Genomic DNA, 26,027 nt, shown 5'->3' on the forward strand with positions numbered 1-26,027 from the left:
GCAAGTGCATTCTGGGAGTTGTTGTCTTTCATCCACATAAGCCAAAAATTTATTTTCTGGCTTTTCTCAGTCTAGAAAGCTCAAAATTCAAAAATAATTTCACATTTCTTCTACATAAATGACCAATTTTAAATACACATTAATCTTTTCAGAAGTGAAGTATCCCTTTAAGGGAATTCTTTGCAGGTTCTGGCGTACGCACGGTTTTATAAGTCGGAATATTTTTTTTGCCGTACGCCATTTTTGGCTTTCGGGTGCACGTACACTTTTAGTAAGGATCCTACGCACAGTTTTATAAATGAGACCCTAGGTCTGTGGTGCGGCGCAACTCGGTGATCACGTCAGGGGAGAGACCCTGACCCTGGTGCAAGTCTCCAGCAGATCGGCTTGGTAGACTGGGAGCTGGTGGGCTCAGAATTTTGGCCAGAAAGCAATCGATCGTCCAGCCTTCCACGAGCCATCTCTTCACTCCCTTGGTAACTCGAGCCAGCCTGGCGCTCCATTACCTCCACCAACTCAACATACGCAGGGCTGGGAGGACTCAGCCATTTCAGCCCCTTCACGAGTCTACATCCCTACCAGAAGCCTACGATCGATCAATGAGCGACGGCTCGTGGTTCCATCACAGACAGCCACAAAATCACTTTCCAGAACATGCTGGTGGAATGCTCTGCCCACCCTCATCCGGAATGCAGAATCCCTGACAACATTCAAAAGACAACTGAAAACTCATCTCTTCCATGAGCACTTAACCTCATAAAAAAAAAAAAAAAATAATAAAAAAATAATAATCTTTCCTTTAATCCTCCCTTATTGGGCTTATGCTACTCTGAACAATGCCTGAACTTTGTAATTTTAGCACTTTTTGCGTTGTTTTTGCCTCTTCACAATGACTCGCTTAACTTAGTCCTAAATTATAAGTCGCTTTGGACAAAAGTGTCTGCTAAATGACTAAATGTAAATGTAAATCCTGGTCGCACTAGAAGTGATGTCATAGCTGTCGCTGGCCAATACAATTGCCATGATTGTACAGTGCTTCAGTCATCAGTCACACTGAGGCGTTCCCCAAAGTGTCTCAGGACGCAGTGCGAGTTTCCTTTCGAAAGGGAACTCTGTGAACCCTACAGGGCAATCTGCACACGTTTACATACTCTTTTTCAAAACTGTTTTTCAAAATCTAATACAATACAACAATGAATAAGACAGCAATTTGCTACATTTCTACAGTAATACCATATTGAAATGAATTCCACATCTAAAAAATGTAATATTATCAAAACAATTAGATATAGCTGAACAACTACACAGCTGTTAGTCTTTCAAATGTCATTATAAAAGGGGGGGGGATTAGGAATAATTTTGTACTGTAATTTAAACATGTACCATAAAATAATGAATTCACTGCAGTCATTTTTTTTTTTTTTAAGACATTTTACAAAAGAAAACATTGTATAATGCTACCTGTTAGTGTTTTTTAGGATGTTCTTTGAGTGAAAAAGTGTGTTTGTTTGGTGAAAACTGTAATTTCAAATTCAAAATGCGCTAAAACTACCAAAACACTACAAAACACAAAATGTCTCAAATCAACTTAGCAAAGGTTGTCATCCCACAAAACTTTATCACTCATAAAACAACGATCTAAATGATTGCTCATATTGTTAAGAATTCCCTGCAGTACAAAATACATAGTCCGTTTACATTTCAGTACAAAATAAAAAAAATTGTATAGATAGTAATAAAATTGAAAGACTGTGTAGGTGTTCAGCTATATACATTTTTTCATGTTACAGTTTTTTTCTACAATCTCTACAATAAATTTTACAAAAAAAGTTGTTGTGTAATGCTACCTATTAGTGTTTTTTTTAGATCATTGTTTTATTAGTGACAATGTGTGTTTCTTGGGTGACAACCTTTGCTAGTGTTATGGAAGAATGAGTTTATTTGAGACATGTATACGTGTCACTGTCATCTGTTAGTCACCGTCTGCACTACATGTCCCATCATCCTCTCCGGCTCACACCTGCACTCACTCCACCATTACCCGCACCTGCTAGCGATCATCGTTATCACCTTGTCTTCATTTTTCAGTGTATTTAAGTTCCTATCTGTTCTATGTTCACTGTCGGCTATTGTTTGTGTTAAGTGCACGCTGTCTTGCATGTTGGTTGTTATTTTAAGTTACCTATTAAACAAACTTGTTACTAGTGATGGCAAAATGAGGCTTCCTGAACCACTGATACCTCGCAGCCCATTGCTTCAGCCAAAGGTTCATTACTCGAAGCATCATTCAGCATTGCTCACTAGTGACACCTAGCTACTGTGCAAAGAAATAGCAGACAAATGCATTCATTCTGAACTGTGGCAGGATTTGTGAATTTTAATAGGTATTGCGAACCTACAAATACACTTCCAAATACATATGCACGCACACACATACATAGAAGTCCAAAGCGCAGAGGACGGAAAGGACGCAAGAATACCCATATATGGGAAACAGAGATATCAGCGAAAACCCCCGTCTGAAGCAAGAGACGATTGATGTTGCAAGGCTCAGTCATGAGACTGAGTTCCTCTGGAAAAAACCCAAGAAACTGCATTAGAACAATGTAACCCAGTTCCGTAATAAATATGACTGCATTTTTGACTGTACGTTGCTGCATTTTTGATTTTGATGTCGATTGCAACCCTAGAGAGAAATCAAATCTCTTCTAGTTTAAACCTAGCTGAATTTCTTTTGGTTTAATTTGCTCTGCTGTATTATTGTAACTTGAGAAACCTCGGATGAGAACAAGTTCGTATTTACTCCAATTGCTTGAACTGCTTCAAGGTAATTAGCCTTTGTAATATTCACTCATACAGGACTGCCCTGTTGAGATTGAATAAGCTGAAGTTTTATAACCTGTAACATTTTCTTTTTAATTTGCTACAAGTTTTAATTTTGTATAACCAGTGTTTTAATCTTTTGTATAAATAAATTTTTATTTCTAAAGCAATCACTGTTAAGTTTTTACTTCAGCTATTACAAACAGTTCTAAGAAGCAAGAGATAGAGCAATTTATTAATCCTTTTCTAAGCAAAGAAAACAAGGATTCCAAGAGTGATTCTGCTGGATGGTAAGCATGATTTTTATTCATATGTCTAGTAAATGATGTTTATTATTGTTTCCTGGGAGTGTAGGGACTACACCTAGATTTACTGGTATAAATTATAACAAGCTAATGAGGGAATTATATCTATTCTGACCTGACAGCAAAAGACCACCTAGACACAGAGATACCAGGGGTTATTCAGGAAAGTGAGAGTAGTACCAGATCTCACCACATGGGGGCTCGTCCGGGATTGGGTCAATGTCTAATTGCCCAATAAAACCCACAAGAACCTAAGGGAACAATAGTTTTCAAAAAACTAAGACAACGGCTAAATCCAAATGCAAAACAATGTCTCCTTAGTGCTTTGAGGAAGTTACTGAAACAGTTATTTCCTCCTAACCTCAGTAAATATCTCGGGGACGCCTGAGATAAGATTGTTGGTTGGGCACGACAGAGGTAACAAGAGATCTCAGAGGCAGCGCTGTAGGACCATAGAGTACCTAAACTAGAAACCTCATATAAAGAGATTGTTACCAAAAAAGAGCCTCAGAGGAGTGTACAGATTCACACAGTCATGGAAAAAATAACCAATATTACTTTGCTATCGCAAGACCAATTAAATAAAAAATTAAAAGATGCAGGGCTAGTAGGTAATGAGGAACTACTGGCTACTGATGATACATTATATACTTCTAATGAAGCTGGATTAAGTAAATTAGTCCAGGTAGTAGGCCATAAAAGTCGAAGTAAAAAGGTTACCGTTGAAATTGGGGATAGTGATATTACTGTACCAATAGTTAAAGGAACCGACATAAGAGTTACCAGGAACGGTGTTCCTGACCCAGACGCTTTAATCACGGCTGACTCCCCCACCCCTTCAGAATACACTGACAAGGAGGGAGCGGCTGGAAGTGACTATGGTCATTTAGGTTTAAACTTTGACATGACGACGGTAGAGACGGGAACTATTCCTAAACGTAAAAATATATTAGCCGGATTCAGTCCCCTAATAACAGGGGAAGAATCATGGGAAAAAGAAAAGATAGGTTTCAGGCCCTATAAAACCTCTACAGATAGGAAAAACAAAGAAAGATATCAAATAAAAGTAGAAGAAGAGTCAGGAAGAAGCTCGAGTTCAGAGTATACTGAAGATGAGGAAATACCTCGAAGAAAGATTGTTAATTACAAAAAATCTAGAAGCCAATCTCGCGAGAGGCGAAGTAGCTCTCACCAGAGAGAACATGACAGGCTGGGAGGAAGAACATTTTTGACATGTCCTGGTCTCATTTTTGCTCCCAGAGATTCACAGTTATCAAGGGAGCGATGCAGAAAATAGTGAAACTAGCTTGCGGACCTACTCCAGATGAAATTCTGGATATGCCCGGAACTAGTTCTAAGGCAAAATTAGATATGCTGGCAGAACAGCTAGACTGCATGCAAAAATCTTTGTGTTACTTGTTATTAGGCGAACAGAAAAAAGAAAAACAGGAACCAACAGTTAATGATGTGTGGAAACTCAGAGAAGCCACACATCAGGAAGCACCACCTAATAAAGAAAAAGCGCCCAGAAAACAACAAAAGTCGAATCAGGGCGATAACTTAAATAAAAGAACTATCAAAAAGGATAGGAATGAGAAATATGAGCAAAGGGAGGTTAAAGAAGAGGAACCTTCTGATTCTGTGTCTGAGTCTGAGAGGTCAGAGTCTGACACAGAGGGGGAGAGTGACAGTCAGGAAGTGCCCTCTCTGATTAGCACACAGATAGATCTGTCTCTAGTAGCGGCCGTTGCACGGCAGGAAAGAGAAAGAAAAGAAGGGACATCTAAAAAAGAAATAACTCCTAAGCCCAGGCGTGGTCCATCGAGACAGGCCAAGGGTGATGGCATTACTACAATTCAGATGTTACAGAATATGAGATTTCCAGGTGCAAAGGATGATAAAATGCTAAAAGCAAAAATGGTAGCTGATTTAGGAAAATCCATAAATGCTACTAAATCTCTGATAGAGCAAATGATTAAATTCCATACAGGATTATCTTTAAAGCTAGAAATCCTAAATGCCCATCATGCACAAGTCTTAGGGACAGATGAGGATGAGGAATTTAGAGAAGAAGTAGAATCAGTGAAAGCTACAGGTTTGTGGCCCTATATTTCTTATAAAGCCAGCGAAGGCTGGACCGAGCTGGAAATGGTAGCCAAATTGAAGAAACTAGCTCCTGAACTGCCGGGCTGCCAGGTGATAGCAAGCTGGGGATCAGAGACTGATTGAACAGAGCTATCTAAATTTGCAGCTAGATATGACAGAGAATGCAAAAGAAGGAAGAAGTTGAAAGAAACACAAGGTCAATTCAAAAGCAGACCAGCAGAGGGGGTTAGGGTCAAACCAAAGACTGATTTCAAGAAGTTTAACCCCAAATCCAGTGAGGGGAATAGAATGAAACCTCAGAGAAATGATTTTTCGAGGAGTATAGATAAGAAATTTAAACCACAGACCAGAAAAGTGCAGAATAGAAAGCCGGAAAGAAATAACAAATATATTGAACCAGAAGACTGGGCAAAAATGAATGAAGAACAGAGAAAAGCCCATATAGAGAAGAGAAATAAAAAAGCAGAACCAAGACAAGAAAGGACACGCACTGTCAAAACCAATAGAACAGAGAGAGAGAAAAAACAATAGGATATAAGAGCTCCAGGAAAAGCGACCATTGCCTCTAGTTTAGTGGAAGAATCAAAAGACCAAGAATTTTTTATTAATTATAATGGTATCAGATTTCTTTTAGACACGGGCCCTGAGGTAACGACAGTAACAGAATTACCCGAAGGGGCAGTTAAGTTAAAAGGAAAATACCGGGTTTTTGGTTTTAGTAATGAAATGAAGCCAGTAACCAGAGATAGGTATTATTGGCAGGGTTTACATTGCATATTAGACAGCTCGAATTTGATGTGTCTAAAGGATGCCATTCTTATTAAAGAGATGAATGAAAAGATTACTGATTCTGACAAAATAATTAGATGGCTTAAACCGGTCGACCTGGAGTCAGAAATGAATAGGGTTCATTACGCAAAAAGCAAAAATGATTGTGGAAAATTGTCCGACAAATATGAATATACTATTGTAGGTGGAATTCCAGCACCACAGAGGCAATACCCTCTAAATAAAGCAGCATATAAGGAAATAGGAGAAACAATAAATGAATTATTGAAAAAAGGGGTAATAAGTATAGGAGAAAATTGTCCTACTAATTCCCCTATTCAGGGCGTGGCCAAGGGGGATGGTTCTTGGCGTTTAGTTTCTAACTACAAAGCTTTGAATAAATTAACGGTACCGGATACCAGATATTTAATAAATGCACGGGACGCGACAAACGGTTTGAATGGTGGCAAGATATTGTCTAAAATCGACTTAGCTAATGGTTTTTGGTCAATACCATTGGCAAAGGAAAGTCGAGGGCGGACCGCCTTTATCTATGAGGGCAGACAATTCGTCTATAACCGTTTACCTCAGGGATTACGTAATGCTCCAAACGTTTTCCAGTCCGTAATTCTAGAGATCTTACAGGAATTGCCGATTACGGTTTATATTGACGACGTTTTAATAGCCACTCAGACAGTGGACGAACATATGAAGGTATTGTCAGAAACTATAAAAAGACTAACAGATGCAGGTTTTCTTTTGAACTTGAAGAAATTGGAGTTGGGAAAAGAAAAGGTTGACTTCCTAGGGTTTGAAATATCAGGTGAGGACAGAGGTATAGCTAAATCAACCCAGGAAAAATTAATTGAATTAAAAAATAAAACTATAACGAACTTGAGAGAATTACAAAGTCTCCTAGGAAGATTAAATTTTGTAAGAGATTTAATACCGGGTTATAGTGCTAAAGCAAAATTGCTGTATAAAGCCACTTCAGGAGGAGATTTTAAATGGGACGAAAACCTTGAGAAAATCAAATGTGAAATTATAGAAATGGCTTTAAATTCTGGGAGGATTATCAGAAGAGATCCTGACAAAAACCTTATAGTCAAAATTAATAACACACCTGAGGAAATGGAAGTTGTGTTATTCAATGAAGGTAATACTAAAAGCCCAGTGATGTTTATCTCTCATGAAAAACCAGCTACTCAGAGGAAACAAGAGAATTTGTCTGCAGTAGATATATTAGCTACAGTAGCGAGAAATTTGCTAATCATTAAATCATTGGCTGCAGAACGATCTATAATAGTCATTGCCAAAAGTGAAGGTATTGAATTATTAGCCAGGGAAGCGAAGAATTTAGTGAATGAAAATAAGCGTGTTCACACTTTTACCTGGTCAAAATGGACTAAATTAATCAGTGACAAACAGATAGAATTTAGACATGAAAAAACTCCTAAAAAGGAGAAAAAGACTTTGATTAACCCAGCACATTTGTGTTACTTTACTGACGGAAGCTCAGAGAAAGGACAAACGTGGTGGGGTTTTCTGGTGAAATTGAGAGGTAAAATTATCCACAGAGAAAAGGGAAGGTTAGAGGATGACAAAAGTGCTCAGGAAGCTGAAGTTACTGCAGTTGCTAAGGCGTTATCGCACATGAGAACTAATAATCACGTTAATTGTTTATTAGTCACAGATAGCGAATACACATACTTAGGATTAATTGAACACCTGGATAGGTGGGAGCTTAATAGTTTTAATAACGCTAAAGGCAAACCGTTAGCGCAGGCAGAATTGTGGAGGAGCATAAGTGAAAATTACAAGGTTGTGAAACCAAAAGTATTGCATCAATCAAGCCACACAGTTCAGACAACGCCTGCAGCAGTTGGAAATAAGGAAATTGACCAATACATACGCATACGTGCGATTACTAAACAGAGTGAAGGGGACTTGCTGCAGAAACTGCATGATGAGCTGTTTCACCCTTCAACAACATATCTTGCGAAATACTGTCAGCAGATGGGCCTACATATTCAGAACTTGAAAACTAATTATCAAAAAATTAAGCTTAACTGTCCTGATTGTAGGAAAGTGATGACCAGTATTTATCATGATTTTGGTAAAATCAAAACTGATAAAGAGAATGTTTAAATAAGTGCAGACTACGCTGGGCCTCTTCTTCCAAAGACAAAGAAGAAGAATGTTTATTTCTTAATTATTGTAGACAATTGCTCTAACTTTATGCAACTTTATCCATGTCAGCAGGCAACAAGTGCATTCGTAGTAGACAGCCTAAAGACTTGGATTAGGTACCGTGGCGCACCGGAACGTCTGAGAGGTGATAATGCACATAATTTAACCGGTCGTGAAGTAGAGACTTTCTGCAAAGAGCAGGGTATTACTTTAATTAAGTCGGTTAAATATGAATCTTGCAGCAATGGCTGCGCGGAACGGGCTATAAAATCGGCTAAACAGTGGTTTGTCAAGAATCAGGGTCTAGGTGAGTGGGACACTTTAATTAATGAATGCACCCATTTCCTTAATTATAGGGTCTCGAAGACCAATAGAACTTGTGAACCAGCCGACACAAGCAAAAACCCATTCACGGTAGGAGATAAAGTATTTATACTATTGAAGCAAAAACAGGGGCGTTTCCGTAGCAAAACGGGGACTGAAGATAAAGTAGTTGAATTAACTTCAAATACTACTGTTAGATTAGAAGCTAACGGGATTTGGTCCATCAGAAAGCTTGTGCAAAGCAAAGATTAATTTATTGAACATGAGTAAGGTATACAGACCAAAAGTAAGTTTCCAGACAGACGCTAAGTGTCCAGCAGAGGGCACTGTTGTAGTGTGTAAAGACTTTAGTGATTCTTTCTTAGTAAAGATATGGCATAAAGACTGTGTTACAGGAACTGCAACAACCCGAAGGAAACCTACTGACTGTGTGATCTGTGGCAAACAGGATGTTTGTCAACTCCTCTGGGAAGGACCTAGGGAGGTCAGAGAAAGTCAGCATTGGCTTAGAAGTCAAATGACTATTTTACCGAAATGGTATTGTTCGGACAGGTCCGTAGGATCATGTTCGCTGGGAGATGTAAGCATTTGTGGATCGTGCCGGTTGTCCAGACAACGTTGGTCAGTCTGGCAATATGAATTAACCACGGGAAATTGTGGTTGTAAAACATGCATAGACTGTAAGATACAGTTGAGTCTCAGAGGTCAAGAGTGTAAATGTACTCTAGACAACCAAGGGCAACTAAATAAGTGTCCAAGGTGCAAGTTAATGTTAAGAAAACGATGGTTAAAAATTACCAGTTTAAAGGAAGTTTGGCAGTCTAGAAAAACTGAGACAAGTCTAGGCTGCTTAATTGATGATAAAATTATGAATAACTGGGAAGTGAATCCCTTGGCTTTGGTCTGTAATACAGAGAAAGCCTTCCTTTGGGAAAGGCTGTTAAGTTCTGGTGGCCCAATGCCAATGGATTCTGATCCATTGTTAAAAAATAGTGTTTTGGATAAAACGCTGTCAAGGGATACTGACTTGAACCGTTGGAAAACGGTGGTGAGGGATCCATTTTATGACAATGGTTGCTCAATTCAGTTTAAAGAGGAAGGAATGTATAAAGAATTCAAATGTGCATGACTTACTTGTTGAATTGATGACCAAAATGTCTTTTCAGGAGGAATTTCCTATATATATGCCTAGAGAATATAGTCATTTTGTAAGGGAAACCTCGTTGACTGTCAGAGCAAGGTCACAACAGACCTTAGGGACAGTTAGAATTAAAGTTAAGCTTGATTCACAAAGGGCAAGTGAATTATGGCAGGTGAAAGTTTTTATCACCACCACCTCTGATTACTTAGGCATAGGCAAATCAATAGAGGGGGTTAAAGTTGAAAGGATGAACATCAAAAAGCCTAACAAACTGAGCAGAATGTCCGCATGGTTAAAAGGGCAGATAGGGAAAGCTTAGGAGGTTTTTTGTGCATCTATATCTTTTTGTGTTTTTCAGCAGCAGAATGGTGAAACGAGGAAGCGGACTAAAGGGGAAGTATCAGGAGTTACTTCGTGTTCGAAGTGAAGTAGGACTGTTCCTGTTAGCCCTACAGATGGTTCTGGTAGTATGTCTCCTTATAGTTGGTTTTGGATTCACAGTAGAAAATCAAACAAACGAGGTAGGAGTAGCCTCCTGTTCTGTTGTTGAGAAAATTGTACCAAAAATATGTTACAATCAAACTGTGAATTTTGATGGTACTATATATGGTCCAAAAATGATAAAGAATATGTTTAAAGGATTTATAAAAGATATAGACAAGTCATTCTGGAACTGCACAGGTACTAAGCGTAGGAGTGCCACAAAAGGACCTAAGATTTATGGAAACAAGGTTGTTAATAATAAAACTAGGTTACGATGGAATTACTTAAAAGGATATAATCAGACACATGTCAAATTACAGGGCCTTAAGTATAATCTTTCGGATGTCTTTAATTTGACGTCTACCATGGTTGTATATAGATTATGGAATAGTCCAATACTACAGATCACGAAAATGGATGATTGGGATTGTTTGACTAAAACTGTTGTCCCAATAGTGAAGAGATCTTGGCTGGGAAAGGATAGTTCTGAAAAATCTATTGCCATGACAATAAACGATAAAAGAAAGAGCAGAGGGCGGAGTGGAAGATCTGCTTCGGACGGCTCTAAATATTTAATAAGTAAGAATACATGGAATAATATGGATAATCGGAACCCAGTGCAAAAAGGCTATTGGCCTAAGGGCCTAAACCCGTATGTATTGATAATTGGTTTATACAAAAATAGACCTAAACCAGCTTATGTGGAATTAGAATGGGTGACATGTGAGAAGCTCATTATGCCCATTGAAATGTGCGAAAATCACAAGAAATGTCAGTTTCTGAAGAAAAATAAATTCCTAAGTGATATACCTGAGAATCAGTTTTGGTATGACATTGATAAACATTGTATGTCTGCTTATGAGACGACATCTGCATGGGTGTGTTATTTGAATGACACCTCGATATGGGATGATAAAGTTTTTGAGCGGCATGGTGCTAACATTATTAAGCTGTGGCATGAATGGATGGGATTACAGGACCCAGATCATGACATGGTGAAAGCAGAAGGTCAACGTTTGACATGGACCATTAATGACACCTTGTGGGCAAACGGGGTAGGAGGCAGTAGACTCCATCCAGTGACTTTAAATTATAGCCCTAGGCCTGGATTATCGTTAGAGCTGGCGAACCATTCAGGTATTATGGACTATATTTTAAATAATATTACTGAACAGCAATATAGATCGGCTATAGTTCTGTATTGTATGGGCTGGTCTAGTGTTCTCCGAGTTACCGATACCAATCAAGGCATCTGGAAGAACCATAGTGATGCGAGTAATAAGGGGACTTTGAGGTGGCTTGGCCTATCAAACTTTTTATACAGAGAATGGGACGTTTTTCCGGTTGCGATGGGCCTAGATAAGACCAGCAATCATACGATAACGTGGATGTCATTTAATAATCATAAAGCTAATGAAGACATATTCCCAATAACATTTTACTATAGACACAATAGAACTGTGGGACTGAACAGTCACAATTTAGCCCATGGGTATTGGAGCACTAAGTATTATATACCAATGATGAAACCATCAGAACTGAGATATGGTAATTATAGGGTAATGATGGCCTCGTCAAAATTTGATGTTAAAACATTCCAACCGTTCTCACGAAATAGCCTGAGGCCGGAGATTTTGGATAATGATCAAGAAAAAATTAGATCAAGTTCATGGAATTTTGGTTTAGGCAGGTTTGAATTTAGACGAGATGAGGATGTCAAATATTTATGGTTCCCAGGTAAAGAGCAGTATTGTAGCTCTGAGATGTTTGACTCATGGAAGGTCAAAACTCCAGGAACAAGGTTTAGTCCTAATATATCTTGGATGCATGAGGAAGAACATATATTTTGTACTTTTAAAGATCTAATGAGAATAGGAGCTACGACGGCTGGTAGCGCTAAAGCATGGTACGACATTAGTTCTATAACTAGTGCGGCTCCATTGATGATGATTGCACAGAATCAGGTCATGAAAAAATGCGCTCTAGCCAGGCTGGTAAATAGCGAATCTGAATTAAAGGGATTTTTCTTTCCAATCGATGATTTTATCGAAGGTTTTTCCGTTGGACCGGCATGGGTGTACGTAGCGGATCTAAGTGCCCAATTAATTAAACCAAATAGGGGGGATATTTTTACGGTATATTGGAAAATTCAGAAAAAAGCTTTTTTATGGGTTGTAGATAATGTGAAGGATTTTGCGGTCTCTGTTTGGGACCTGATAGTACAATATGGGTACTACATAAAAATAGTGATTATCTGCTTAACAATTATCATAGTAATAATTGTCATATTGGTAATGGTGTTTAAATCGACAAAACTGGGGCTGGTGTGCAGGAAACTTTCGAAAGAGTCTGGTTCAGCAAAAACCAGTAAGGAGCAGGAAGGCCTAACTTCCTCAAACAGCAAGTGAGCTGGAGACGGAGGTGTGACCTTTGTAGCGAGAGGGGCTATCAGGAGGTCTGAGGGAGTGACAAGATTACAGAACTTGACGGTTGCAGACGGAACCCCGGGCCTTTTCAATTCTAAATTTTTGAGAAATAGTACTTGGGATGATGGCAGGCAATAGCACCAATTCTACATGGCGTTGCGACGAATCTCCAAAGGAGATTGTGAGTATTATCTCTGTAAATTTTTGGTTGATTTCCTATTGGCTTACTGGAATATTGACCAGTCGCATGCCAGAACAAATAGTCTTGATGTGCTTAAGCCTGACCTTATATATAATGTTCTTAATGACTTTTCATTAGTGTTAATTTTAATTTCCCAATTACTTCGGAGTTCTCGTTATATTACAATTTTTGGCTTGAAGGGCATTATCGCAGTTATGATATTTGCCGTTGCCATCGCTGTGTATAACTTGACACAGTGCTATATTAAAATGATTTGGCTCAAATATGTTGGTTTGGGACTGGCATTCCTTACCTACACGTTTTTGGTTATCATTAGCTATAGAAGAAATACAGTTTTAAGACCACTAGTGATTAAGCTAGCTGTACTGTATTTTATTGTTTTATTACTGGCAGGGACTTCCAAAAAAGTGGACGAACCAAAGTTATTTTTTCTGGGTATCCTGGTTGGGATCAATGATTATTCATTAATGTTTAAATTTTTAGACAGATGTAGAAAATAAGTTGTTGGTTCTATAGACCATATAGGATTAGGGGTTCATTTACTTTGAGTTGATTTTTGTTTTGATTTGTTGATCAATCACCATTTTATTTTGTTTACTTTCTTTCATGGATGATCCGACAATATAAGAGACATGATTCCTAATTATGATCTTGTTTTAAGTTGACCTGATTTTATGATTTTGTCTTGCTTTGTCGAAAAAAAAAAAAAGGGGATTTTTTTTTATTATTTTTTTTTTTAACGATGATAATTTTGTTTTATGTTCATTATTATTATTTGAAAAAAATTTTTGTTGTTGTTGGTTTATTCTCTTTCGTTTATAATTTCAAATGAAAGTTACAGAAAGGCAACTTAGTGCCATTTTAAATGATTTTAGATTATTTCAAATTTTTGATGATTTGATTTATTAATCTGTGTTTGTATTTTCTTTTATTTTTATTGAAGATAAAAAGGGAAATATTAAGTTTTATATGTGGTTACTTAGTATTTTATGAGAATTTTGGGGTTACTGTGCCTAAGAGGTAATAACAGAAGTTGATTTGCGATTGTTTTATTTTGTGTTATTGCTATAGGGTCCGGGAGACAGGAGACTTGCCAACGGATGTGGGATGTATAAAGTGTGTGATGAATGTTTAGAGGTTAAATGTTACCCGTTGAAAATTGAAGCATACAAACGGGGTTGTTTTGAGTTAAAAAACTTCTGTCAATCATGTATACTTTCCAAGGGTTATTACATGGCCGAAATGAAAACATTTGCTTTTTATGATCGAGGGGCTAACTTTACTGGTCCAGGCTGCACTCATTACTTAACCTATGATGCAATGAGATTTATCATTGCGATGAAATGGCTGATCATCGATTTAGATGACGCAATTGAGCTACTAATTGGGAACAGGGAACGTGTGACCAAGACTACGTGCTGTGTTGACATTCAGACCTACCTATGGAAAAATAAGGTGGTCTCGGGGTTTTGTACTAAACAAGCACGTGCTAACGGGCGAATTGTTTATGTCAATGTGGTTGATCCATTAGATTTGTCTTCGCCGCCTGACACAAGCCCGGTGGGAGCTGAGAGTGTTGGACGAGAGCTTGGCGGACAGTGGTTCCGAGCTGGCTCTGTACCCAGAGGATCTGGTGAAATTGGATCAGGCCCCGAGACACCGGGACTCGTTCAGGTGGAAACCTGTGTCCCAGCGGTGGTTCCGCAGAAGCATGGAGAGTCTGTTGACCCAGCACGGGAGAGTGACGATGGGTTTCTTCCATCGGGAAAGTGAATTAGTATATAGGTTTCATGAGTGTTGCTTAGACTTCATTATTCCAACGCAATGTGTTTTTAAAGTTAAAATTGATGAGCTTGATGTGATATACCCTAGGAATTTTCTTAGAGAGCAGCGTAATGGAATTGACAGGAGGATTGTACATGAAAGTGCCATTGTAAGTTCGAGAGGGGGTGTGGCAGGATTTGTGAATTTTAATAGGTATTGCGAACCTACAAATACACTTCCAAATACATATGCACGCACACACATACATAGAAGTCCAAAGCGCAGAGGACGGAAAGGACGCAAGAATACCCATATATGGGAAACAGAGATATCAGCGAAAACCCCCGTCTGAAGCAAGAGACGATTGATGTTGCAAGGCTCAGTCATGAGACTGAGTTCCTCTGGAAAAAACCCAAGAAACTGCATTAGAACAATGTAACCCAGTTCCGTATAAATATGACTGCATTTTTGACTGTACGTTGCTGCATTTTTTATTTTGATGTCGATTGCAACCCTAGAGAGAAATCAAATCTCTTCTAGTTTAAACCTAGCTGAATTTCTTTTGGTTTAATTTGCTCTGCTGTATTATTGTAACTTGAGAAACCTCGGATGAGAACAAGTTCGTATTACTCCAATTGCTTGAACTGCTTCAAGGTAATTAGCCTTTGTAATATTCACTCATACAGGACTGCCCTGTTGAGATTGAATAAGCTGAAGTTTTATAACCTGTAACATTTTCTTTTTATTTTGCTACAAGTTTTAATTTTGTATAACCAGTGTTTTAATCTTTTGTATAAATAAATTTTTATTTCTAAAAGACAATCACTGTTAAGTTTTTACTTCAGCTATTACAAACAGTTCTAAGAAGCAAGAGATAGAGCAATTTATTAATCCTTTTCTAAGCAAAGAAAACAAGGATTCCAAGAGTGATTCTGCTGGATGGTAAGCATGATTTTTATTCATATGTCTAGTAAATGATGTTTATTATTGTTTCCTGGGAGTGTAGGGACTACACCTAGATTTACTGGTATAAATTTTAACAAGCTAATGAGGGAATTATATCTATTCTGACCTGACAGCAAAAGACCACCTAGACACAGAGATACCAGGGGTTATTCAGGAAAGTGAGAGTAGTACCAGATCTCACCACAGAACCAGTGTGGGACTCGTGGGAACCAGGCAGAGGACTGAGACATCTGTGGACTGAGATTACAGAGCTGTTGGATCCTGTAAAGTTGTGTTGAGTTTTGTGAGCGCATGTGGCGCGATTGTTATGTACGAATTGAGTTATTAAATACCCACGAGTCTCAGCCAGCCGACCCCGGTCTCCTTCCTTCTCACATACACAAACAAAGGGATTTTTATTACACTGGTGCCGAAACCCGGGAAGGAAGGAGAACGCCGCCGCCGAAATGCAAGCTCCGCCAGGAACATCGGGAACGCCATTTGCGGACATCATCGCATCGCTCGCCGGTCTACATCAAGAGAACCATCAAGCCCTGCTGGACTTGAGGGCCGATCAGGAGAAACGGTTCCACGTCATGATGCAAGCCCAGCAGGAGGACCGCAAGCTGTTCCGGAGCTGGCTGGACCGGGAGGGTCGGACGGAGCCGGCTTCCCCCGGCGCCGCGGCCACCGCAGCAGCTCACATGCCTCTGAACAAGATGGGACCGGCTGATGATCCCGAGGCCTTTATGGACCTGTTTGAGCGGACGGCCGAGGCATGTGAGTGGCCACAGGACAGCTGGCCGGTGCGCCTGATTCCACTACTGTCGGGGGAAGCCCAGAAGGCTGCTCAACAACTGCCCGTCCAGAACCTCCTGGTGTACGCCGATCTACGACGAGCTATTCTCCAAAGGGTCGGCCTCAACCCTGAACAACATCGACAGCGCTTCCGTTCACTGGAACTGGCGGAAGCGGGCCGACCCTTTGTACTGGCGCAGCAGCTCCGGGACTCGTGCCGCAAATGGCTGTTGGCCGGAGGAAGCGACGCCAAGGAAATTATCAACAAGGTGGTACTGGAGCAGTTCATTTCCCGTCTGCCGAGGAGGACTGCCCAGTGGGTCCAGTGCCACCGACCGGCGTCGCTAAATCTGGCCATCGAACTGGCGGAGGACCAGATGGCGGCGTGCTCCGGGGTCGGCGAACCCCTGCCATCTATCTCTCTCTCTCTCTCTCCCCCTGTTCCTCTCTCTACCCCTCCCCCTAAACCTGTTCCTTTCCCCAGGACCCGTATCAGTGGCCCGCCACGGGCCTACCCGCGATGGAGGGCTGGAGCCGAGGTTCCAGCCGGGCCGCGAGGCCCTGTCAGGGGGCCGGGGTCCCAGGAGGGACTCGATGGCGCTGCTGCACTCTCCCCACGCCAATCACTGGACCCACTTTCTGCCACTAGGGCGGCGGGAAAACCTGGGCCGGTCTGTTGGCGTTGCGGGGATCCGGGCCATTTCGTGGATAGGTGCCCGGTCATGGAGGTAGGGACGATGGTCCGGATCCCGGACGTCCCGCAGACCGCCCCTGATCAAGCCGGGTTATACCAGATACCTGTGAGTATTAAGGGGGGTACCTATCAGGCATTGGTGGATTCGGGTTGTAACCAGACCTCTATCCATCAAAGCCTGATACAATCTGGGGCATTGGATACGGGCCGCATGGTTAAGGTGAGGTGTGTGCACGGGGATATAGTGGAATACCCGTTAAGAGCCATCACTATTAAATTTAGGGGACACAATCATTGTGTGGAGGTGGCAGTTAGTCCGCGCCTCCGACATCCGTTAATTTTGGGGACAAATTGGCCAGCTTTCGAACAATTATTGGGGTGCTTGACAACGGATGTCTCTGGGAAAAAGAGAGGGCGGGGAAGGGGAGCTAGCACTCAGGTGGGAGAGGCTGTACCTGGACCTAGCGGGTCTGTTTCAGAGGATGCGAGCGGCGTGGTGAGGTTAAACCTCTCCAACCGCGATGACTTTCCCCTGGAACAGTCGCAAGATGAGACGCTCAAACATGCGTTTGAACAGGTCCGTTCCATCGATGGGCAGCCCCTCCAACCTGATCGCGCGCTCTCCTATCCTTATTTTGCCATAATTAAGGACCGGTTGTATCGAGTGACCCAAGACACTCAGACAAAGGAAGATACAACCCAATTGTTAGTACCACGGAGCCGTCGGGAAATGCTTTTCCAGACGGCGCATTGTAATCCGATGGCTGGGCATTTAGGGATGACTTCCACACTAAATCGTCTAATGACCCGATTCTTTTGGCCGGGCATTCACGAGAACGTGCGCAGATGGTGCGCCAGTGTAGAATAGTGTAGAATAGAATAGAACCAGTGTCTATCACCCACAAACGGACGGGCTGGTCGAACGGTTTAATCGCACGTTGAAGACAATGATTCGTAAATTCGTACAAGAGGACACGAAAAATTGGGACAGATGGCTAGAACCCCTCTTATTTGCTGTGCGCGAGGTCCCGCAAGCCTCCACGGGGTTTTCCCCATTCGAGCTTCTTTACGGACGTCAGCCTCGTGGGGTTTTAGACGTCCTGAAAGAAACTTGGGAGGACGGACGCTCGGATAGCAAAAATGAAATTCAGTATGTCGTGGACCTGAGAGCAAAGCTCCATACACTGGGGCGGCTCTCTATGGAGAATTTGCTCCAGGCTCAGGACAGGCAAAGCCGGCTATATAACAGGGGAACTAAGCTTAGAGAATTTACACAGGGAGATAAAGTGCTCGTGTTACTACCAACTTCCAGCTCTAAGTTATTAGCTAAGTGGCAAGGACCCTTTGAGGTCACACAGCGAATAGGCGATCTCAATTATGAAGTAATACGAACGGACAGAGGCGATTCACGACAGATCTATCACCTCAATCTCCTTAAAAAGTGGAGTGAGGAGGAGTCAGTGTTGCTTGCAACGGCAGTGAGTGGGGAGGAAGATCTCGGGCCAGAGGCGATCGTCAAAGGGAAATCTCTCGCCCTGGCCCCCGGAGGAGATCACCTCTCGCCCTCGCAGCTCGCTGACATTGCAAAGATACAATCTGAGTTTGCAGATGTGTTTTCGCACCTGCCCGGTCGTACTAATCTGATTCAGCACCACATTGAGACGGAGCAGGGCGTGGTAGTTCGCGGCCGGCCATACAGGTTGCCTGAACACAAAAAAAAAGTGGTTCAGACCGAATTAGAGGCAATGCTGGAGTTGGGGGTAATCGAGGAGTCTTACAGTGACTGGGCGAACCCGATAGTCTTAGTTCCTAAGACGGACGGCTCGGTGCGGTTCTGTGTAGACTATCGCAGGGTGAACGCAGTGTCGAAACTGAATTTATGGGGGTATGTGGCGAGGGGGGCGTGGTTCAGCGAGGTCTGCGACAGGAGAGAGAACGGGGAGAGAAGCAGCGGTAAGTGGGTTAAGTACGAAATGATTTACACCTGTGTCTCGTTACAGTAATTGGCGTGGGGAGACTGCATTTAAGGAGAGGTCTCACAGCCATCGAGAGAGAGGGCGCTTTCACACTGGCAGTTTAGTGCGGACCGGGGCACGGTTCGCATGAAAAATCGCTAATGTGAACGCTGTCATCGGACCCGGGTGCGCACTAGAGTACCGAACCCGAGACTACCTGGAGGAGGTGGTCTGAGCTCGGTTGCTCCCGAACCGTGGTGCGGTTCGCGTTAATGTGCAAGCAACACGGACTCGGGTGCACGCTTGTTCAGGAAGTATAGTATCCCGCGCATGCGTATCACTGTCGATATCATTGTTTGATTGCGTTTGCGATGACGTAAGATCACTGCAAACGCACCTGGGTTCGATACAACTAATTGAGTGTGAAACCAGACCAACGCTGCGGGGGGCGCCGGGAACTAGCGCACTCGGGTTCGGACCGCAGCAAACGAACCCAGTGGAAAAACGCCCAGAGAGGGCTGAGGACTCGTGGGAACCAGGCAGAGGACTGAGACATCTGTGGACTGAGATTACAGAGCTGTTGGATCCTGTAAAGTTGTGTTGAGTTTTGTGAGCGCATGTGGCGCGATTGTTATGTACGAATTGAGTTATTAAATACCCACGAGTCTCAGCCAGCCGACCCCGGTCTCCTTCCTTCTCACATACACAAACAAAGGGATTTTTATTACAATATATTTTTTAGAAAAAAATTTGTATAAATAAAAATATGTATTTATTTATTTTGTACTCGCTGTTGATGTATGTAACCTTTCATTTGCAATAATAAAAAGACATGAGCAGACATTTGTCCATTACTGTGTATAATATAAAATATGTATCTTTCTCTGTCTGAATTTACTTGTGCAGAGTCACACACACAGTTAATTAAATATTAATTAATTGTTTGGATAGTGACAGTATGAACAACAACAGTGACACTGGCCCTCATTTATCAATCTTGCGTAGAACGGGCGTATATGTTGGCGTAAGATTATGCTTACACTCCTCTCACCGCCTGATTTATGAAGCTGTGCGTACCTTTGAAATCCAGGTGTACGCAATACCTGCCTTTGATAAATGCCGCGGCTGAAAACGATCGTCATTAGAATAACACGCCCCTATATATTCAAGTCTCCGCTTCCCCCACGCCCTCATTTTACACCATAGACACACGGAAGACGGCAAAGAAGAGAAACTTGGATGAGCAAATGACCTATCACAATGCATTATTTTACAGCATGTGTTTTGAAACAATTAGCATTTAATTTCGTATCATTTCACATGTATTGGGGTGTACAATAGTGATGATGATGTGATGTGGAGGACCATTCATTCACATTAATAATTGCATGACAATTTGTAATATTCTTCTTATTATTATTATGGTTTTTATTATTAATGACGCTTATTGTTATTTAGAAGAAGAATGTCGTTATTATATTTATTATTTATTATTTGTATTATTATTATTACATTTAAAAGAAGAAGAATGTCATTTTTATTATTTTGTCAGTCTGAATTATTTTTTGGTCATTGAAAGCCTTTCATTACTGAACCCAGTCCGTGCGCACCTGCCAGGCCTAACCATCGTTTCAAAGAATAGTACGACGGCGAGCGCGTCGAGTATAGAGTATTACCAACGCATTCTCATCCTAGGGCGTCATATTTGGGGAGGTGCGCGCGCAGTCTGCGGAGACTCGCGCTGCGGAGCCAGGCGAAAGAATAAACAAGGCTTGAAACGTCAGGTAAACCGCTCAGGCTCGCAACTGAAGGAATACATATGCCTACAAATCAAATGCTTTGGTAAAGTCACACAAATTAAACATTGAAGTCCATGTTGCACAAAAATAAACACTGAAGTTTATCATTACTATATTGTTTTTTACAGTGGGTCATAATATATCATATATTTTAGTTTGTCAGTGCGTTTTGTGGTGTTAGGAATTGTTTTTCTGCGCATTTCCACACTAACTCAAAACGTGCGTACACCACCTCCTGAGCTGGTGTAGGATTTGAGCGTGCCGTACGCCAACGTCCATATTGATAAATCTCAAAGTCACCATGGTTTTGGGTGTACGCCAGGTGTACGCTGGAAATTTGGTGTACGCACTTTTGATAAATGAGGGCCATTGTGTTGAGTGCAGTGCTTATGTTGGAGGGAGTGTAATAAAGTAAACTGCAACAGAATAGTCTGGAAGGAAGGATTACAATCGATTTTTATTGAGAAACAGAATAATTTCAAGTGTGTTGGGGTAACACACTTATTTAAAAAATGCCAGTGCCAGCTGGTATAAATGAGGATACTGATGCTTCTGTTGAGCCCAGACAGGGGAGGATTCCCTCTTTCTTGCTGTCTCCATTACCAGGAAAAAGGAAGAGTCACAAAAAGCAAACAAATCCAAAAGGACAATCCAAATCAAAAAATCCAGACCAATCCAAATAATCGTATCTAATTAATATAACAAGACTATAATATAGCTAAGCCTACTATAATTAATAATAACAATATACTATAACTATTCTAACCTGATAATGTAATAATATACAGCCCTAACACATATATGACACAATAACGACAATGACAATGATAGTTATTTAACTCTCTATGACTCTTTAACACTACTACATCTGCTTTTTACTACTGCTGACAACACCCACAAGGTGGCGCGAGTTTCGAACCGCCTTTAATCCAGAAGCGACACTCAGACCGAACCGATGACGTATCCACACAAACCGAGGCCTCGTTTGTCATCAGTCACGTGATTTTCACGTTAACAACACAAGCCTCGAATCGCGGCTTCATCTGGCACGCCCATTTTTTCTCGACACAAGCTCCGACGCCTCGGTTCAAATGTCACATCACTACTTGTTACCTTTCAATTATCATCGTCTTCACTGGAACTAATTCATGACAGAATAACCGACCTACAAAATGAACAAGGAGGACTGTGTTTCACAGAATGGCCGGTCTCTGGAGGATTATGTGGAGGATTATCTCGAACTCTATCATGAGGCGCACTAGGACGATGAAACTCTAGAACAGCATTTCTGGAGCGGGATGGACGATATACTTGGCCAGATGCTGCTGTTGCGGGAGGATCACCTTCCTTTCATCGAGTTCGTCGACTGCGCCTTGCGGGTGTGCGCATCCTCCCTCACTGTGGGAGTCGTCGAGGACAACGAAAACATGATCTCCAACTCCCCAGGACTATCAACACCTCCAGCAGCCATCTCTCTGCCCGCTCCAGAGATAACTCTTCGTCCCAGCCCGGAGTGTCCCATCATCCTCTCCGGCTCACACCTGCACTCACTCCACCATTACCTGCACCTGCTAGCGATCATCGTTATCACCTTATCTTTCATTGTTCAGTGTATTTAAGTTCCTCTCTCTTCTATGTTCACTGTCAGTTATTGTTTAAGTGCACACTGTTTGTGCGTTGCACGCTGTCTCACATGTTAGTTGTTATTTTGAGTTGCCTAGTCACTCAGAGGGCGCATGCGCACGCATCCGGCAGCAGTAGCAGTAGTAGTGTGGCATTTGTTTGATTGTTTTTTTTATTTTATTTTCTGTTTTGGTTCAGTGGCCTTTATATTTCAAGATGGCGCCGGTGCTTATGGCATGCCATCTCTATGTCCTTTCCCGTTTGTTTTTTATGGTTGTTTTATTAACAACATTGTTTATACATGACGCTACCTCCGCACTGATTTATGATCGTCATACACTTTTAAATATTCGAAGTTCATATGAGAAATATTTTGAAGATGGAAGAGGTGAGTTGCGGCTCCCAATCACTAAGCCGCCGCTGATTATTCCTACCTGGCTGAAACGCAAGCCCTGGCCTCCTCTGGAAAAGAAACGGCGCCGTCGTGGAAAGCGGGGAGGAAAGTTGGTGAAACTAAAAGCGTACCTGGTCTCTCTTCCGAGAACGCCTCGCCCAGCGGATGTGCTTCTGTGGGGATGGAGTGGCGACCGGGTGCTGTGTCGGCGCTCGGAGAGAGCGATGCTGCGGTGGGTGCAGCCCGTCGGACTGGCGGAGCCCGTGATGACCCATCCGTGGCGTGCCCTGCGTCCCTACTGGAGGGGAGCTAATCTGCGGAATCTTCGCCCTGTACCACTTGGCCTGCAGCAGTCTTACGGTATCTCGGTGGACGATGCGGGACCAGAAATCAGGTTGGCGTTGATAAACGTTCGTTCTTTGAGAAACAAGACTTTTATTTTAAACGAGTTCATTAGAGCTCGAAACTTAGATTTTTTTTATTTATTACTGAAACGTGGTTGAATGCAGGGGATATGTCTGTTTTTGGAGAAGTGGTACCTAGCAATTTTGCAGTTCTTAATACTCCCCGAGAAACGGGAAGGGGAGGCGGTGTGGCCTCTATTTTTAAGGATACTTTTATTTGTAATAGGCTCAATACTGAGCGCTTCTCAAGTTTTGAACTTCAAGTATTTGAAATGCAACTGTTATCTCCTGTGCTTTGTGCTATTGTTTACCGACCACCTGGACTTAATAAGAACTTCATTTCAGAGCTGTCTGTGTTTTTAGCGGATATTATTGTGAAATATGACAAAATATTAATACTGGGTGACTTCAACATTCATGTATGCTGTCCAACAAATTCTCTTTCAAAAGACTTTCTAAATCTCATTGACTCTGTTGGCCTTCAGCAAATGGTTAACGGTCCTACACATATCCATGGACACACGCTGGATGTGATTCTGTCACTTGGTTTATCAGTCAGTGACATTATCATAGATGATCTCCTGGTTGCTGATCACAATCCTGTTTTATTTACTGTTCTCCCTCCATGTCAACCGAAAAAAGTCTGTACTACAAAGAGACTGGTTCGTTTGATAAAATCAACTAAACATGGGGATTTTTATAAAAATTTTATGGACTCTATGCAGGATATAAAAACGGACTTCCTACCACCCCGTTTTAGCGTGGAGGAGTCGGTTAACATTTTTAATTCTGTTTGTTTGGACACACTTGATCAGGTAGCACCTCTAAGGCAGGTGCATAGAAAGCACAAACCAACTCCATGGTTAAATGGACAAACTAGGTCCCTAAGAAGGGAATGTAGAAGATGTGAACAGAAATGTTGAAAGATAAGTTGCAAATCTCTTATGAAATGTTGAAAGATTCGCTGTCTAAATTTCAACGGGCTGTAAAATCTGCTAGGACGAGCTTTTTCACAAATGCTATTGAGAAAAATCGCCAAAATCCGAGATTTCTTTTCTCAACAATTGATTCTGTTCTGAATCCTAAATTAGAGGCACCTCCTGTTTTGTCTATTGATTTATGTGAACGTTTTTTACACTTCTTTGTCGATCGCATATCAGAGGTTCGGAATAATATACAGCAGTGTACAGCCTTCGAATGCACTAGAAATCATTGTTAATTTATCACAATTTGAGCCTATTTCTATCTCTACTTTTGACAATATTGTTTCTAAGCTGAAGTCTACATCTGCTCCTCAAGACATTGTTCCGACACCTCTGTTAAAGCAAACCATTGAATCGGTTGGCCCATATATGGTTTCTATAATAAATAAAAGCTTACTTTTAGGGATTGTTCCCGAGTATTGTAAACATGCTGTAGTCCAGCCTTTGCTGAAAAAAGAAAATCTGGATAAGAGCGTTCTTTGCAATTATAGACAACATCTCAAAACTTCCATTTCTGGCAAAGATCTTAGAGAAATGTGTTCTGATTCAATTGGAGTCATTTACTGATGAAAATCATGTCGGTGAAGTACTTCAGTCGGGTTTTAAGAAGCACCATAGCACAGAAACAGTGTTATTGATGGTTTTTAATGACATCTTTTTGGCAACCGATCAAGGGTTGAAGACTGTTCTTCTGCTGTTGGATCTCACAGCAGCGTTCGACACGGTTGACCACAATATTCTTATTTCCCGGCTCTGGAAATGCCTTAAATTGGTTTAAGTCCTATCTCTTAAATAGACGATTCTCTGTTTGTATGGGTGAGTGCACATCAGCTTCATCACCTTTATCATGTGGCCTTCCACAAGGGTCCGTTTTAGCACCACTTCTCTTTTCTTTTTATATGCTTCCTTTGGGTTCAATCTTGCGTAAATACAGTGTGTCATTCCACTGCTACGCAGACGATACACAGCTGTATATACCACTTAAGTCAAATGACTCCACTGCCATAGAAAGATTATTGGCATGTTTAAATGAAGTTAAGGCATGGATGTCTACAAATTTCTTGAGCCTAAATGAATCGAAAACAGAATTGATTCTTTTTGGTCCCTCTGACATTGATAATGCAGTTGAAACTGAGCTGGGTCCTCTGAGCCTGTTTAGAAAACATCATGTAAAAAATCTGGTGATGATTTGTGATAGTGCACTTAAATTTGACAAACAGATTAAGAATGATTTCCAAAATTAAGCCTTTTTTATCCAAGAAAGATCTGGAAAAAATAATTCATGCATTTATCACTTCGAGATTAGACTATTGCAACTCGTTATATTATGGTGCCCAAAATAAAGTTTTAGATAGACTGCAGATGGTCCAGAATGCGGCTGCAAGATTGCTTACAGGTACTCGCAAATTCGATCATATTACTCCGGTGTTAAAATCATTACATTGGTTGCCTGTCACTTTTAGGATTCATTTTAAAATTTTGTTATTTGTATTTAAATCCCTACATGGTTTAGCCCCATCTTATATTGCTGATCTAATCCAGGAACAAAAGTCAATGAGATCACTACGTCTTGTTGTTCCTCGGTCTAAGATGAAGTCTAGAGGGGATCGCGCGTTTGCGGTCGCCGCCCCTAAATTATGGAACAGTTTACCTTTATATATCAGGGACCTTCCTACACTCAGTCAGTTTAAAAGCCATCTGAAAACATATTTATTTATGATAGCGTTCGATCAGGATAAGTGTGAAGGGTGCTAGTGTCATTTATCTCCTTTTTATAATATATGTTTTTTGACTGTTTTATGATGTTTATACTACCTATTTAGATATATGGATATGAATTTTCTTTTATTTGTTTTTCTCTGCTTATTGTTTTACTGCTTGTACAGCACTATGGTCAACT

General features: G+C 41.2%; 1 protein-coding gene across 4 annotated transcripts in view; it reads right to left on the minus strand.

The window, feature by feature from the left end:
* gjc2 (gap junction protein gamma 2) overlaps positions 1 to 26,027 on the minus strand; it is a 154,645-nt gene that overhangs the window by 117,880 nt on the left and 10,738 nt on the right. The window lies entirely within an intron of this gene.

Source organism: Leuciscus leuciscus (assembly GCF_965113295.1).
Source record: "Leuciscus leuciscus genome assembly, chromosome: 6".
Classification (NCBI taxonomy): domain Eukaryota; kingdom Metazoa; phylum Chordata; class Actinopteri; order Cypriniformes; family Leuciscidae; genus Leuciscus; species Leuciscus leuciscus.